Source organism: Ceratotherium simum, chromosome 28 (genome assembly GCF_057802395.1).
Source record: "Ceratotherium simum simum isolate JZ-2026a chromosome 28, ASM5780239v1, whole genome shotgun sequence".
Classification (NCBI taxonomy): domain Eukaryota; kingdom Metazoa; phylum Chordata; class Mammalia; order Perissodactyla; family Rhinocerotidae; genus Ceratotherium; species Ceratotherium simum.
This window is the reverse complement of record NC_141927.1, coordinates 32,737,531-32,752,105: the sequence shown is the minus strand read 5'-3', so window position 1 is coordinate 32,752,105 and position 14,575 is coordinate 32,737,531.

The following is a 14,575-nucleotide window of genomic DNA, read 5'->3' as shown; positions in this document are numbered from 1 at the left end:
TTGGTTGTACTAGGGGAGAGAAAAAGGTATTTCACTCTTTCTGGACAGGTGAGAGAATAAATTCTTGGAAGAAAGGAAATCATAGATCATCTCTTGCTAAAAAAGTGCATCAACCATTTTAGAATATCTGATTGTTGGTGGATGGAAATGGCCCTTATCAAAGGTCCGTCACAGATGATCAGATGGTAGTCACAACAGATAGCTGGACCAGAACTTAGAGACCATGTCATTTATTTACCTCTTATTCCAGCTCACAGAACACTGCTGGGACGTGAACACTCACGACATCATGCATCTCAAGACCAGGGTTCTAGTACAGCTTCTGCGTAACATTAAAAAGGTCACTGAAATTCTGTCTTCTTCATTTGTACAAAAGAATCCTTTGATTTGTCCAATTTTTGAGTACTTGAAATTGTAAATATTGCTAAATAACTACTTCCATCCCCCGGGCAGCCTTCATTCAGTCATGTTTTAGCCATGACTTTCCACACTATGTAGGTCGAAGAATTTTAGATGGCCAGCTTATAGCAACCCCTTAATTCTTCTAATAAATTTAATGTCCTTCTCTTCATCCTATCAAGATGTTACATCTATTTTGAAACAGACTCAAGTACAGCATCTAATACTGAAAGGGCAAACATGGATTGGGAGAAAGCTAGGATTATATTTTCTATTTTCGTTCTAACCTGTCTCAGTGATGCCTCAGATTGTGTTTGCCTTTTAGTCTACAGAACAGCTGTAAGTTAGTCTTCAGGGGCCAATCTATAATGTCTCTCTGGTATCATTTTCTGGCATATTCACCGTCATTCTTTGACATTTTTCTCCTGGGAGCCTTCCCTTGAACATATCCACAGTGAAAATAGAGATAAATAAAATAGCCCACCATATCTTTAACCAGACTTTGGGAAATTATCTCTATGTTCCTGGTCCTGAAATGCAAAGAAATAAACTAAAAGAAAAGCACAGGATGAATCCAACCAACATCTTGCTCTGCTCCTGAGCCTTACCTGGATCCTACCTGACACCGACTTTGGAGAGAATCATGAGGATCATAATTGTAGAACAGATGTCTGTTTGTTTGTACATATAATTACATGCAAGATCATTAGTGATCTCTAAGACTACACACAAGCACACACATTCTATAAATCAAAATATGAAAGCACATTCTGGGGAAAGTTTGAATAGTGGGTATCCCAATATCCCCTTTCTGCTTACCCCACCTCAGGAGAAAGGTACTACTTGCAATGGAATAGTCTTGAACTTTATTTCTTCCTATCATATCTAAAGATCTTTTTATGTCAAACTACATAGTTTCAACCCAAGAGGAGACAGACTTACTGTATAACTGCGTGTGCTCAGGTTGAGTTATTAATGTAGCCCCAAATTTCAATATCAGACAGCCTGAGGCTGGCCTCCCTAGTTACCAATGCTCTCATCATCCAAAAGCCCTTTGCACCCTCTATAACCTTTGACTACCTCATTACCCTCTTTTGCATAAATATGAGCATTGAGTAAATGAGTTTGAGAGAAAATGGAGCAAAGCAATGCATAAGACAGCATGGAAGGTTTCTACTCTGCCACCCCCAACTTGATGACAAACCAGTCAGCATAACGTGAGTGCCAAGATAATTAGTGGGAATGCTCTTTATGGCTGCATAATTTCCAGCACATCTTAAAAAAAAAAAATCTCCACCTGACACTGTGTTCCAAGGTTACCTTTTTTAATGAGCTGGTATATGTGAAATATTAATCCTGACACATAAAAATGGAACCACTGCTGACAGGGAAGCCCAATGTGACTTTTCAAATCTTATTTTTATTATTTTTAATTCTTAGTTTGTATATGCATATTATGTGGTCTGGAGACATAAAGGACGCCAGACTCCAAAAATACAAATTCAAAATGTCCAGATCAATTGAGTGAGTTACATTTCATGGTTTAATCACAGCAGGATTTTATGCATCCACTGATTGAGAGTCTAAAAATCCCTCCCTTTTAGAGAACAACATACTTTTGCTACCTCATAATTTCCACGTTTATTTTAGAAAATTAATAGGAATACATTTAAAAAGATATGAGAGTCCCATCCACAGCTGATGTTTTTTCTCCTTTGTGTGATCCAAGCATGACATTCAGCCAAACTACTAATTGCCAAAGATAGTTGAAAGAAAACACTGAAAAAAGGAAACTATAAAGCAGCCTTTGGATTCATGGATCTAATTCTAACTTATGGGGATGTGTCACTTAGGAATGCTTCTGTCTGTATGTATAAGAGTGGAACAAACAATATGTATATATGTATTATCTCCTTTAAGTGAATTAGTGGTAGACAGTTGTTCAACAGTGGCCCTGAGACCGTCTTCACCATTCTGGCTACTCATCTTTATGCTCGTGTTCTCTTGATTGCATGATGGCTATCAAACTCCTTCTATAGCAAAGTCAAGGCAGGAAATAGAAACATGGAGAAAGGCTTACTCCTAGAAAGGGTCTGTCTTTTTATCCTGGAAGTGAAGTCCCCCCATCTCCCACACCTCACTTTATGTCTCCTTGGCCAAAATTGGAGCTTGAGCCCATGCTAGGACAATCACTGGCACAAGGGAATGGGATCACCATGTCTGATTTAGACCAAACCCAGTTCAATCCCTGGGACTGGGAGCAGGCCTGACTTCCATTGGGATACCTTAAGATCAGGGGTCTGTTAACAGAAAATAAGAGAAGGTGGCTCTTGGGTAAGCAATTAATTGTGTCAACCACAGAGTGGACATTGTGTCTCCAACCACTTGGATTGTTAGGAGAGTCTTTCTTCCATTGACAACCGGCTTGCCTCTATATGCCTTCACCTGTTAACTTCAGCTTACAGTTCACTCCCTGCAGACCTTGGGGTTTCAGAAACCAGAACTCTCATTCTCAAGTCTAGCGGACTTTCCAATGTCTAAACTATAACATCAACCACCTTCTCACAACATGTAGGAATATTCTCCAAAACAGCACTGATAGAGCATCCAGGAAATAATACTTGATGTCCATGTAAGGATCATAGTTTGTAAAGTTTTTCATAAATATTATTCATTTTACCATTAAAAGAAAAAAATTGCAATTTAAGCAAGACTCAGATAACACTCAGGGCAGGAAATCAGTTTGCTTGTCCAAAGTTACATAGCTATTTGGTTACAGAGGAAAAGCTTAAGTAGAGACTCTGACCCAAATCCAGGGACTTTTTCTCTTCTACTCTGAGGCTGCTCTACCTGTGACTAGTTCATTACAGCAGCTGCATCTATGGCTGTAGCTCCTGTAGCCTATAGCTCTAGCTGCCACTCAGCCATGATGCTGGTTCCGTATGTGCAATGTCTTCATATAGCCCTTTCAATCATCTTTTAATATAGCTATGAGTAGCTTCATTTTTCAGATGAAGACAATGAGGTGCAGTTAGAGCTAAACTTACTTGACCAAAGTTAAAGTGTCAGCAGGGAGGTTAAAACCCAAGTCCGTTTCACTCCAAATTCTACACTCTTTCCGACACACAGCTTCATGATCACTTTTTGCCCCAAATGAGAGAAAAAAAAAAAGGGACACAGAGGAAATGAAACCTGACGTGCTACTTTTCTTTCATAACATTAATATATTCTCAAAAAGCAGGTGATCCAAATTGCCTATCACCTTCAGGTTGGGAAATTGAACAAATGGTCATTGGGGAGTTCACAGCAAATAGGATGACTTTTTAACTATTGTCCTAATTGGAATATTTTTGAAAGTGGAAGAAGGCCTTTTTGAAAATTATGTCAGGATAACAGGTGTAGACAAGGATTCTCCTAGGAAAATTAGGACATATGGTTGCCTGAGCTACAAACTCTAAAAATGAAAGCTTACAGAAAACAAAACCTGAGAGGAACACAATCAAATAATAATCAATTTAAGCTTCTGGCATTGATGTTCACTTTCTACACTCCAATTTTATCTCTAAGAAACTATTTCCACTACTGCTCCATGTACAAAGTGCATCTGAATTGCTTTTACAAAGCGTAACTCCCCTTATAAGGTTTAAGTCAGGGATGCTTTGGCTTTTTTGTTTCAGGAAATCTTGTTTATCTGCCTTTCTTGTCTCCCCTGACTCATTCTCCTGGACAAGCTTTTAGGGAGGGGAAGTTCCAGGAGATCCTTGTGATGAAAAGAGCTTTATCCACTAAAACAGCAGGGAGCTGTGCACCATGGATCCAAAAGAGATTTTCAGAGTTCTGTTTGTGCTGGTTTTCCTTCAGTACCCTCTAGGGAAAACTCTCCGGGAAGAAAATTGGCACTTGAGCCTGACTGGATAGTGGGAAGAGCTTTGTTAAACTTTACAGACTGTATTTCGGGGCTTTAAGGAAATCCAGCTGGAAGGAAGCTAGCCAGGAGCCCCTATCAGTAGATGCACGTGTGATTCCAGAAAGATGATAAAACTTGGGTTTTTTTTTTTTTTTTTATTCCTCACTGATAGTGTAAGTGAAGTGAAAGCTTTTGGCTTTCTTGTTGCTGGGAAATGGGGAGGAGGTGAAAGGGAATGGTATCCCACTTAGGCTGACTTCCTGGGAATGCTGGAGGAAAGCAAAAGTAGCGGTGCTGAAGGCAACTCTGAATTAGACCATCCAAGATGGAAATTGCTGGTTGAGAAGAGGCACAGGCCCCAAAGGCAGAAGGATGATTGAGCTCTCTGGTCATGTCCACTCTTCTTGCAAACTGCAGTGGCATCTTGTATTCACGCCAGCCCTGACCGCAGAGATGGGATGTGTTTATTGGAACGGTCCAAGCCTTCAGTTGTTCAGCAGGGATGGAAAAACACACGGCTCTGACCAAGCTGGCTTGAGGCTCCATATGCTGCTTCCCTGCTACTCAGCCCCTGATTGATGAGAGAAGGTGGTTGGAGGGGAGAGGAAGGTGGCAGGGAGTGCTTCAGGTGCTCCAAATTAGGGATAATTCAGCATATTAGCCTAATGAAGTCAAAAAGTTAATTTGTAGCTGCCAGCTGTTGAAAGGAAAGTTATAAAGCGCCGAAGCCCCAAATAGCCCAGTAGGGAGAACGCCGAGGCAGAGCGAGTCACACAGAGGACTTTGAATAAACACAATCGAAAAAGTCAGCTGAGAAAAGCTTGGAAGTGGCCAGGTGGCCTCATGGAAGAAGAGATAATGGAAATAATGACAGTAGGTGGCCAGAACTCCAACGGGGAGAGAAAGGAATATTTCTTTGCTCTTGCACTGCATCTAATCCCTGGCTTACAGCACGCTGTTGTCAGTTGGTGCCAGGCTTAGAGGCCCCTGTTAACTACATGGATAACACAGTTAGTGTCAGTTCTTGCTTTCCAGCCTCCCCTGGCAATTTATTTTCAGCTCCTTCATCCTCCTATTTTTTTTTAATCCACGAACTAGACACTTTTTGAAAGCTGGCTCATCCCCTGCACTGACTCAGGAAGTATGCATTCGAAGACAAAAGCAAACTTGCGGTTGTCATGCAGAAAGGACAGTGAGTTCTTTCCCAGCTCCGTGTTAGGTCCAGGCCACTATGCGCTCTTTGACTTATCACCATCCATCCACATGTAAATCTTACTGGGCATCAGGGTGGACCCCAACTGAAAGCAATTATCCACTTAATTTTTGTGTGTGTGTGTGTGAGGAGATCAGCCCTGTGCTAACATCTGCCAATCCTCCTCTTTTTTTTGCTGAGGAAGACTGGCCCTGGGCTAACGTTCATGCCCATCTTCCTCCACTTTATATGGGACTCCGCCACAGCATGGCTTGCCAAGCAGTGCATCGTGCACGCCGGGGATCCGAACCTGCAAACCCCGGGCCGCTGCAGCGGAGCGTGCGCAGTTAACTGCTTGCGCCACTGGGCCAGCCCCTATCCACTTAATTTTTGATGCTAGAGAAAAGACAAGTGGCCTGGGAAGGTAGTAAGTGGACTATGCTTCAAAAAGTATACAGGTGAAAAAAATAAGAGAAAGCTTGCTTCATCTGTAAATTTTTTTTTTTTTTGGTTGAGGAAGATTGGCCCTGAGCTAACAGCTGTGCCCATCTTCCTCTATTTTGTATGTGGGACACTTCCTCTATTTTGTATGTGGGCATGTGGCATGTATGCCACAGCATGGCTTGATGAGTGGTGCGTAGGTCCACACCCAGGATCCAAAGCCACAAACCCTGGGCCGTTGAAGCAGAGTGCCTGAACTTAACCACTATGCCCGGGCCGGCCCCTGTAAAGATTTATTTTAAATCCACAGATAGAATTACTCTCAACCCCTCCAGATATTATCAGATATCAGAACTATAGCACGTCTCATACAATGTACTATCATCTCCTCTAGGAAGTTCTAAGTGCCTGGAAGAAAAATAAGGTCTGAGTAAATACTGAATGAATTAAAAGATGCTCTTTAGATGTATGTGTGTGTGTAAGCTGTCACAATCGACCTTAGTTCTTATTTTTACTGCTGTTGGATATGGAAAGCTGTTCACAGCATGTGTTTGAACACTTAATCATCCAGAAAAATTTTTTAATTGCCTTGTATCCTCCTCTGCCCTGAACACTGCTCCTTATGAATGTTGCAACTAATTTGAATGCATATTTAACTGCCCTGCTGTCTCTGGTCTGAATTTGGGTCTTAACCTTAGAAAAGAAAAATCCTTCTGTTAGATCAAGGACTGTTCACATGCAAAAAGATTATCCTCTAGCTTGTTGGAAAGTTATATAATGTTGTGGTTGTAAAATTGGGTCTTAATATCTGGCTGGTGATTAAGTCTGTAATCACCCACTCACTGCTGTGATTTAGGAACTGGCTAAACGAACTGCTGAGGCTTTCTCCCCGGGGCTAGAGGCTCCACCAGCTGCACTGTTTGCAAAGGCAACTAAGAGTTCTGGAATACTTAGATCTGGCCCGGCACTTGGTATATCTCGATTTAAGTCTTCACCACAGCTCCGCAGTGTTGATTTTCTCACGTGAGCAGTGAGAATGATCATCATTTTACAAATAAGGAAAAAGAGTTTCAGAAAGGGTAAGTAAATTGCCCAAGTTTGCATAGCTTGTAAGTTGTAAAACTATCATTTGAGGCCAGAACCATGTAGATTCTAAAACCAATTATATCTATGTTTTTCAGTCTGGGGCACAGGACTCCTATTGGCTCAGGCCAGTGAGATCTTTAAGAAAATTTGTTAATTTTGTGTTTAGTTGTAGGGATCATCTACATGAAAAGCTTCAGCACCTTAATTGTCACTTTGACCTTCTTCTAGCCAAACATGACTATGTAATGACAACATAATCCAAAAGTCTGACTTTGTGTTTACAAGAATATTCCTTCCAAGTGATTACCAAATAATGTCAGGGAATGCCTTACAAAGCAGTATTTTACTTTGATTTAAGTAGAGAAAAGGAGTAAGAAAATGGAGCCATCCCTCACCCTGCAACCTCGTACAACTAAAGCTGTACCAACGCTGTCAGGGCCACAGGCAGATTGCCAGCCGACGTCCTGAAAAGATGCCCATTCCTCTGTGTGTCGGCGTTCATTTTAGTAGTAAAAATGAAATGATGACATTTCTATTCCTAATCCTAGTGCAAACTGATCATTTGAAAACAGACTTCAATAACGCAGCAATACTAAGATTGCCGGTATCTTTAATTGAATAAGACAACTTTACAGAAGGAAACTTCATTAAAATTTGCAATCCTGTATTGATTGGTGACAGTTTTGACTAAGTGTGTGGTCTGATTAACTTGAACTAGCCAACAATGCCTTAAAGGTATTAATTCTAATTTGTAAAACACAATTACAAATTAACATTTTCTGTATTATTGAAGTAAAAATATTGAGAGAAATTAAATATAGGCCCAAACTTGAGGCTATATTGTTCAATCATTAAACCAAACATTAGTAATTTAGTTTCATCAAATATCATCATACATTATATTAATGTTATTAATTTGAATTTTATTGGTTTTACAGTGTTTTTATATTTAATTTATAAACTTGCTTTGGTTTTACATAAGAGGTATAAACATAAGAAACATCAAGTTCTATGTTCGTATATATTAAGTAACATTTTAACAAAATAACTCAAGTCAGTACTCAGGGTTTACAGTAATTTTATTTTTACTTTAAAATGGTCCAAAATACTCAAATTTGAGAGAGATTGCAGTGCTTCCTTTAGGAAAAAACAAACACTGGAATCTCATCTTGAAAATGAAGCAAACTGGAGAAAGCTATGGATAAAATCTTATATACCAGGTTAATACCATGTTTAGAGAGGCTGCATTTTTATTTATTTTTAAATAGATCCAATGATAAAAATAGCATTTCTCATGCTGTCCTTTTTTTGTAAAAAAAATAAAATATATATATATATATATATACACAAACACATACGTACATACATATATAGATACCTAAAAAGAGGCAAATAAGGATGATCATCAAAATGCTGATGGTGGCATCTCAGGTGGTGAGATTTTAATATCTCTTTTTATTTTCAGATTTTATTTACTTCATTTACTTTTTTTTTTTTTAAAGATTTTATTTATTTTTTCCTCCCAAAGCCCCAGTAGATAGTTGTATGTCATAGCTGCACATCCTTCTAGTTGCTGTATGTGGGACACGGCCTCAACATGGCCAGACAAGCAGTGCCTCGGTGTGCGCCCGGGATCCGAACCCGGGTTGCCAGCAGTGGAGCGCCAGCTCTTAACCGCTAGGCCACGGGGCCGGCCCTGTTCATTTACTTTTCAAGGAGAATCATTAGGGGATAAAAAGCCGTTTTGATTAAGAAAAAGTTAAGCCAAAAAGTGCAATACAAAAATAGTATCTATGTTATGTTTATAATTTTAAGATTGTATCTGCATATGAACAATGGTTGACAAGGAACCTTGAGTATTAAAATCAATATTGGAAGGCTGACGAAGTGAGAATAGTGTTTGATTTTGTTAAATTTAGGTTTCTGTTAATTTTCCTGTGCAATTATAAAAACAAACACTTATTTCAAGGGCTATTGGAGGAAGAAAGAATCAACAAAGGGAGGGAGGGAGGAAAGGAATGGTGAAAAACGAAGCCGAGTCTGAATTCCAGGCTAGGTTTCCCAAATGTAAATCCAGAGTACTTTTCACAAATAACTAATATTAACTCAATAAGCATGTATTAAATGTCTACACTGTTGTAGGTGTCAAGAGAACAAAACCCTTGGCATCCTGGAGCTTAACTGTAGTGGGGAGAAAGATAATAAGCAATAAGTATGTTATATAGTATGTTAGAATCTGGTAGGTGTTATATAAAATAAAATAGAGCCAGGAAAGTAGGCTTGGGAATGAAGGGAGGGAAGAATATACAGTTTTAAATGGGGGCCTCACTGGCTCTTGAGCAAAGGTGAGGGAGTAGGCAAAGTGGTGGGGGAGGAAGCCCTGTGGATATTTGGAGAACACTTCTGGCAGGAGAAGGAGCCAGTGCAAGGACCCTGAGGCCCGAGTAAGCCTGATGTGTTCCACTATCAGTGAAGAAACTAATGATCCTGGAGTGGAGGAAGGGGAGAATAGAAAGAAATGAAGTGAGACATCGTGGGTAGTAGAGGGCAAATCACACAGAGCCTTACAGACCGTTGTAAGGACTTTGGCATCTACTCTGAGAGGAGTGGGGAGTGACGTGACCTGATGCGACCAGTCTGAGCAGGATCATTCTAGTTGCTGTGTTAAAAATAGACTGGATGAGGGAGGTAGGGTAGGCATAGGGCGATTGTTATAACCTAAGAGTATCAGTCAGGATCCCAGAGGAAACAGTGGCACACTAAATTGGGTAATTTGAAAAACAGTTTAGCGAAGGGACTATTAGAAAACAATGGGCAGGATGTCAGGAAACCACCAAGAATAGAACATTTACTGTTACCACCCCTGGGCCTGAAGAGGTGAGGGAGAAAGTTGTCCTAGGAACCCAGAGCTGGCGAGTGCTGCATGCAGCGTGCTGCTTGATGGAAGCTGAACCTTTGTTTCAGGCATGCAACCAGACTGCAAGGCCCCTGCAGGTGTCCGCAGGCTACAGATGCCGACCTTCTCTCCTCTCTCCCTCTCATTTCTTGCTAATGTTCCCCCACTGACCAAACCCAACGGAATCCATAGAGCAAGGGAGAGCCTTGATATAGTCCACAAGGGTGGGCCATTGTGGCCCAGAGGCCAAATCTGGTCTGCCACCTCTTTTTATAAAGAAAACTTGATTGGAACAGAGCCGTACTCATTCGTTTTCTTATTGTCTACAGCTGCTTTCACACCACAAGAGCAGCACTGAGTAGTGGTAACAGAGATCTTTTGACCTGCACAGCCTTAAATATTTACTACCTAGCCCTTTACAGAAAAGGTTCTCGTTGACCCCTCATCACCGACACTAGTTTGCCTCCAGGGCTCAAGATAGAAAGTGTGGTAGATAGTGGATCATGAGGGGCCAATGGAAGCTATCTAGTGCCTCAGGCATGAGGTAATGATGGTGGCGATGTGTTTTATGTCCCAGTATATGGTCAATCTTGGTAAATGTTTCAGGAGCAATTGAAAAGCATGTGTACTCTTCCGTTGTTTGGTGAAGGGTTCTGTAAATGTCAACTATGTCAAATTGATTGTTAGCAGAGGAGATAGTGAGAAGTGACTGGATTCTGGAATTATTTTGTAGTTAGACCCCAAAGGATTATAAATGAGTGGGATTTGGAGTTTGAAAGAAAGCGAGGAGTTATGGATGCCTCCAAGGATTTTGGCCTGAGGAATGGGAAAGAGGACTACAAGAGAGAGAGGTTGATGAAGGGAAAGAGATAAAGAACTCAGGTTGGGATATGTTAAATTTTAGATGCCTGTTAGATATCCCAGAAGAGATGACTAGTAGACAGTTGGATATACGAGTCTGGAGTTTAGGAGAGAGATCTGCATTAGAGATATAAAGTAGGGAGTCATCAGCATAGAGCTGACATTTGACATCCTGAGACTACATGAGACTACCAAGGAAGTAAGTACATATAGAGGAGAGAAGAGGTCTAAATAGGCCACCCTGGGCTACTTTAAGTGCTTCACACATAATTAATCCTCACAATAATCCCATGATGTAACTAAATGATTATCCCTACTTTATAGATAAGAAAACCAACGCTCAGAGGTCAACCTAGTCAAGAGTCACACTGCTAGTACTCAGATCAGGATTTGAACTTGACTCTGAACTTCATAGCCCACGTCTTTAATATTCCAACACAAGCCTTCCCATGCTGTTGCCCTGGAAGGTTCTCCGTTTCACAACCCCAGGCAGGACCCTCATCTCATTCCTAGACTCATTCCCTAGACTCTTCCTGGGTCTTTTGGTTTTTGTTCTGCTCCAGTACACACCTTCTGTGAGTCTCTAGGCTGTTGACTGAAGAATTGAAAGAGTGAAAAGAAGCAGGATTAACTAAAAGAAACAAGAAGAGAAGAAGAAAAATAGGAAACAAATATTTGGTTAATATAGGATGCTATCTAACTTATAGCAATAATGCTAACTTTTATAATATCACTCTTAAAAACATCTGTGAAGAGTAGTTTGCATGGCCATATGGGTGAGATGTCTCTTAATTAAGCTATTTCAAAGGCAAAATTAACTTCCATTAATTTTATATGTGTATGTGTCTATATTTATGTACATATGTGTACACACACACACATACCCCACCCCAAAAGACACTGAAGGATGATGATAATCCTCTGTTATACATCAATATGTAGAGTCTCAATGGTTGAATTGGTAAGCCTTTTTAGTTGTGATGTCAGAATCAATTTCAGCGTGGAACACTTTGGAGTTTTCCTACTGTTTAAGCTAAAAGTACAAGATGCCTCCACGACACCAGGGTGTGAGGCCAAGTATCTAATATTAATGAGATGACAAATCAAGAAAACCAAAAGCTTCCTGTTCAAAAGCAGTAGAACCACATGATGTCTAATATCTAGTTTTACTGCAAGATACTATGGTATGAAGAAAACAAGATGTCAAAACAGATCTTTGTCAATCAGATACTCATACAGCCATGATGTGGCTCTGAACATAACTTCAAACTTCCTTAAAGATGCCTGTGAAAATATCAAAGGAAGCCATTCTACATTCATCAATTCTGATGAAATTCTTTGTTCACCTTCTTATTAACAGAAAGTTTACATTTAAAGTTATTTTTAATGAAATACCAATAAAAAAAACAAACAGGAAGCACAAAAGAACAGTATAAGTTTTATACTGGTTCAAATGATCCTGTGTCATATTAAACATAAAATTCAATGATTGCTCATGATACTTCCCTAACTAATCAATTTATACATAAGGTTTATAATTCGTATAATATATATAAATATGGTTTGATAACAGTTCAGGAAAAGTTGGCCCTCAGCCTCTTAGCCAGAGTAAATAAGTTAAAGGTTGGTCTCACGCTATCTTAGAGTTTCTACAGAAAAACTACGTTGATTGAGAGCCCCTCTGCCAGGATGCTGTGTGTGAGGGGCTCCTCTCACATTGCTTTGCACCAGTGTTCCCTCAATCAGCATAGGCTTGATGTAATAAAAGCAAGTCAGCCAGTCAAATTCTGCCACCTCCGCTGCAAAGATATATGAAGACTTCTTTGCGTCGATCATCAATTCACGCTCACCAAGCATTAAGACGCCATCTACGGGTCTCCCTCCCAGAGTCTGGGTAGGAGAAAATGATGGCCTTGCATTCACCTGTGCCCTTCCATCCTGACTGCGTGGGGAGAAGGCAGCAGAACTGCTCTGGGTCCAGCTGCTTGGGCTGGTGTTGAAAAATGTTGAATAATCAAATTGCCTATTTCTGCTCAATTGCTCTAATTTATTATCCCAGGCATTCTGAATGCCAATGAAAACTACCTATCATGTTAGTCCATGTCACTCTATTTTATGATCTTATTAAAATCTCAGCGTTTCTTAGCCCAGTGACAACGAATAGAGAGTGGGACAGCTGTCCGCCTGCCTCCAGTGTGGTTCATACACCCACCCTGTCACTGCTAACGGCTGAATGATTTAGGCCAAATGAGCAGCCTTGGAGTGATATTTTTATATCTGTGACAGGATTATATAACTTAGAGAAAGGGCATTAGCGAATACAAAGGAATAAGCAGGAGGGAGAAGCGGGTGAAAAATGGGCAAGTAAATCTTTGGATTTGACTCTTCACAGTGAAATGCCCTTCACATTTAGATTTAATGAGCTGGTTATCTCACCAAAAGGGAAGGGAGAATCTGTCGCCGGAGCTTCCCGGCTTTCCTCAAGGTGTACCCAATTACAAAGGCGAGATGCAGTCCACAACAGACGCCTGCTCTTACTAGTGCCTGGTGGCCTTGTAGCCAGAAAGCCGCCCTGTGGGAACAAGTAGCAGCCCTCACATCTCCAAGACTGTGACGGGGAAGGGAACCCAGGAGTTCATATGTGTGACCCAAATATGATATAAAGCTAATGAATTGTTAGCTATTTAGGCCTTTAGTGTGTTTGTCAGTTCTTTGTATCCACTTTATTGAAATGGAAATAACACTATTTCGCTAGCACCATATGGTGGGGACTATTTGACAGAGAGGCCCAAAACCATATTGCCTGGAGGAAGGTAGGGGGCAGCAGGAGAGCCAAACCAAGATTATCCATCTCGATGTTCTATTTTAATATTCACTATGAAAACCATACTGTATGAAAGCTTCCAGAGAAAAAGCATCACTACCATTTTCTGTTCAAGATGTATACGCATTTGGTTTCTTCTTGCACATGATTCATTTGTGAAAGAAAAATATTTGATAGTTATGTGCATATATTAATTGCCGTTTCTCAAATTTCTATGTTTTTTAATTGTAGATGAAATATTAGCCTTTGTTTTAGATGAGGCTCATATATAAAGCTGTGTAGTTTTTATTATATGGAATATGTATGTAATGTATATATATTTATTTATGTGTGTATATGCATAAGTAAATATATAAAACTCCTTAATGCCCCCTAACGTCACCAACATATAGATCCTAAGTCAGATGCCTGTAGTCATCAGACCTTACATCCATAATATTGATAATCTCCTCCTTGATAATATTGATAACTTCTGCCGAATAACAGGAGTTTATTGTATTTCTCCAAGTGTTCAAAGAGAGTTGTACACAGGACATGGAATTTGCTTTACACTTACCTGGGCCCTGGACGACGCCTCTGCTTTTGTTGCCAGCCCACTGTGCTTTAATACTTGCCCCAGTTGATACCACCTACACCTGCTCAAAATGGGTGGTGCAATCTTCTTACCTTCCACACACACCCATACACCCTCTGCACAGACTTCTGGGCTCCTGTGCTCACCTTTTTACTGTTTGGAACTCTTACCTCTTCTCTCCAGATGTCTGCTGTTCATCTGTCTCTGGCTTGTAAGAAAATTCCTTCCTCCTTTTCTAGCATCATAATTTTTACTGAGGAGGTGGGAGGAGGGTTATAGCAGGAGGACGTCTCTCAGCACAGGTACTTGCCACCACCCCCAAAGAATGCATTCATTAGATGTTTAACACACAGATCTCTCCTCCCTAGGGAGTCGCATTACCTTCAGTGAGCTGA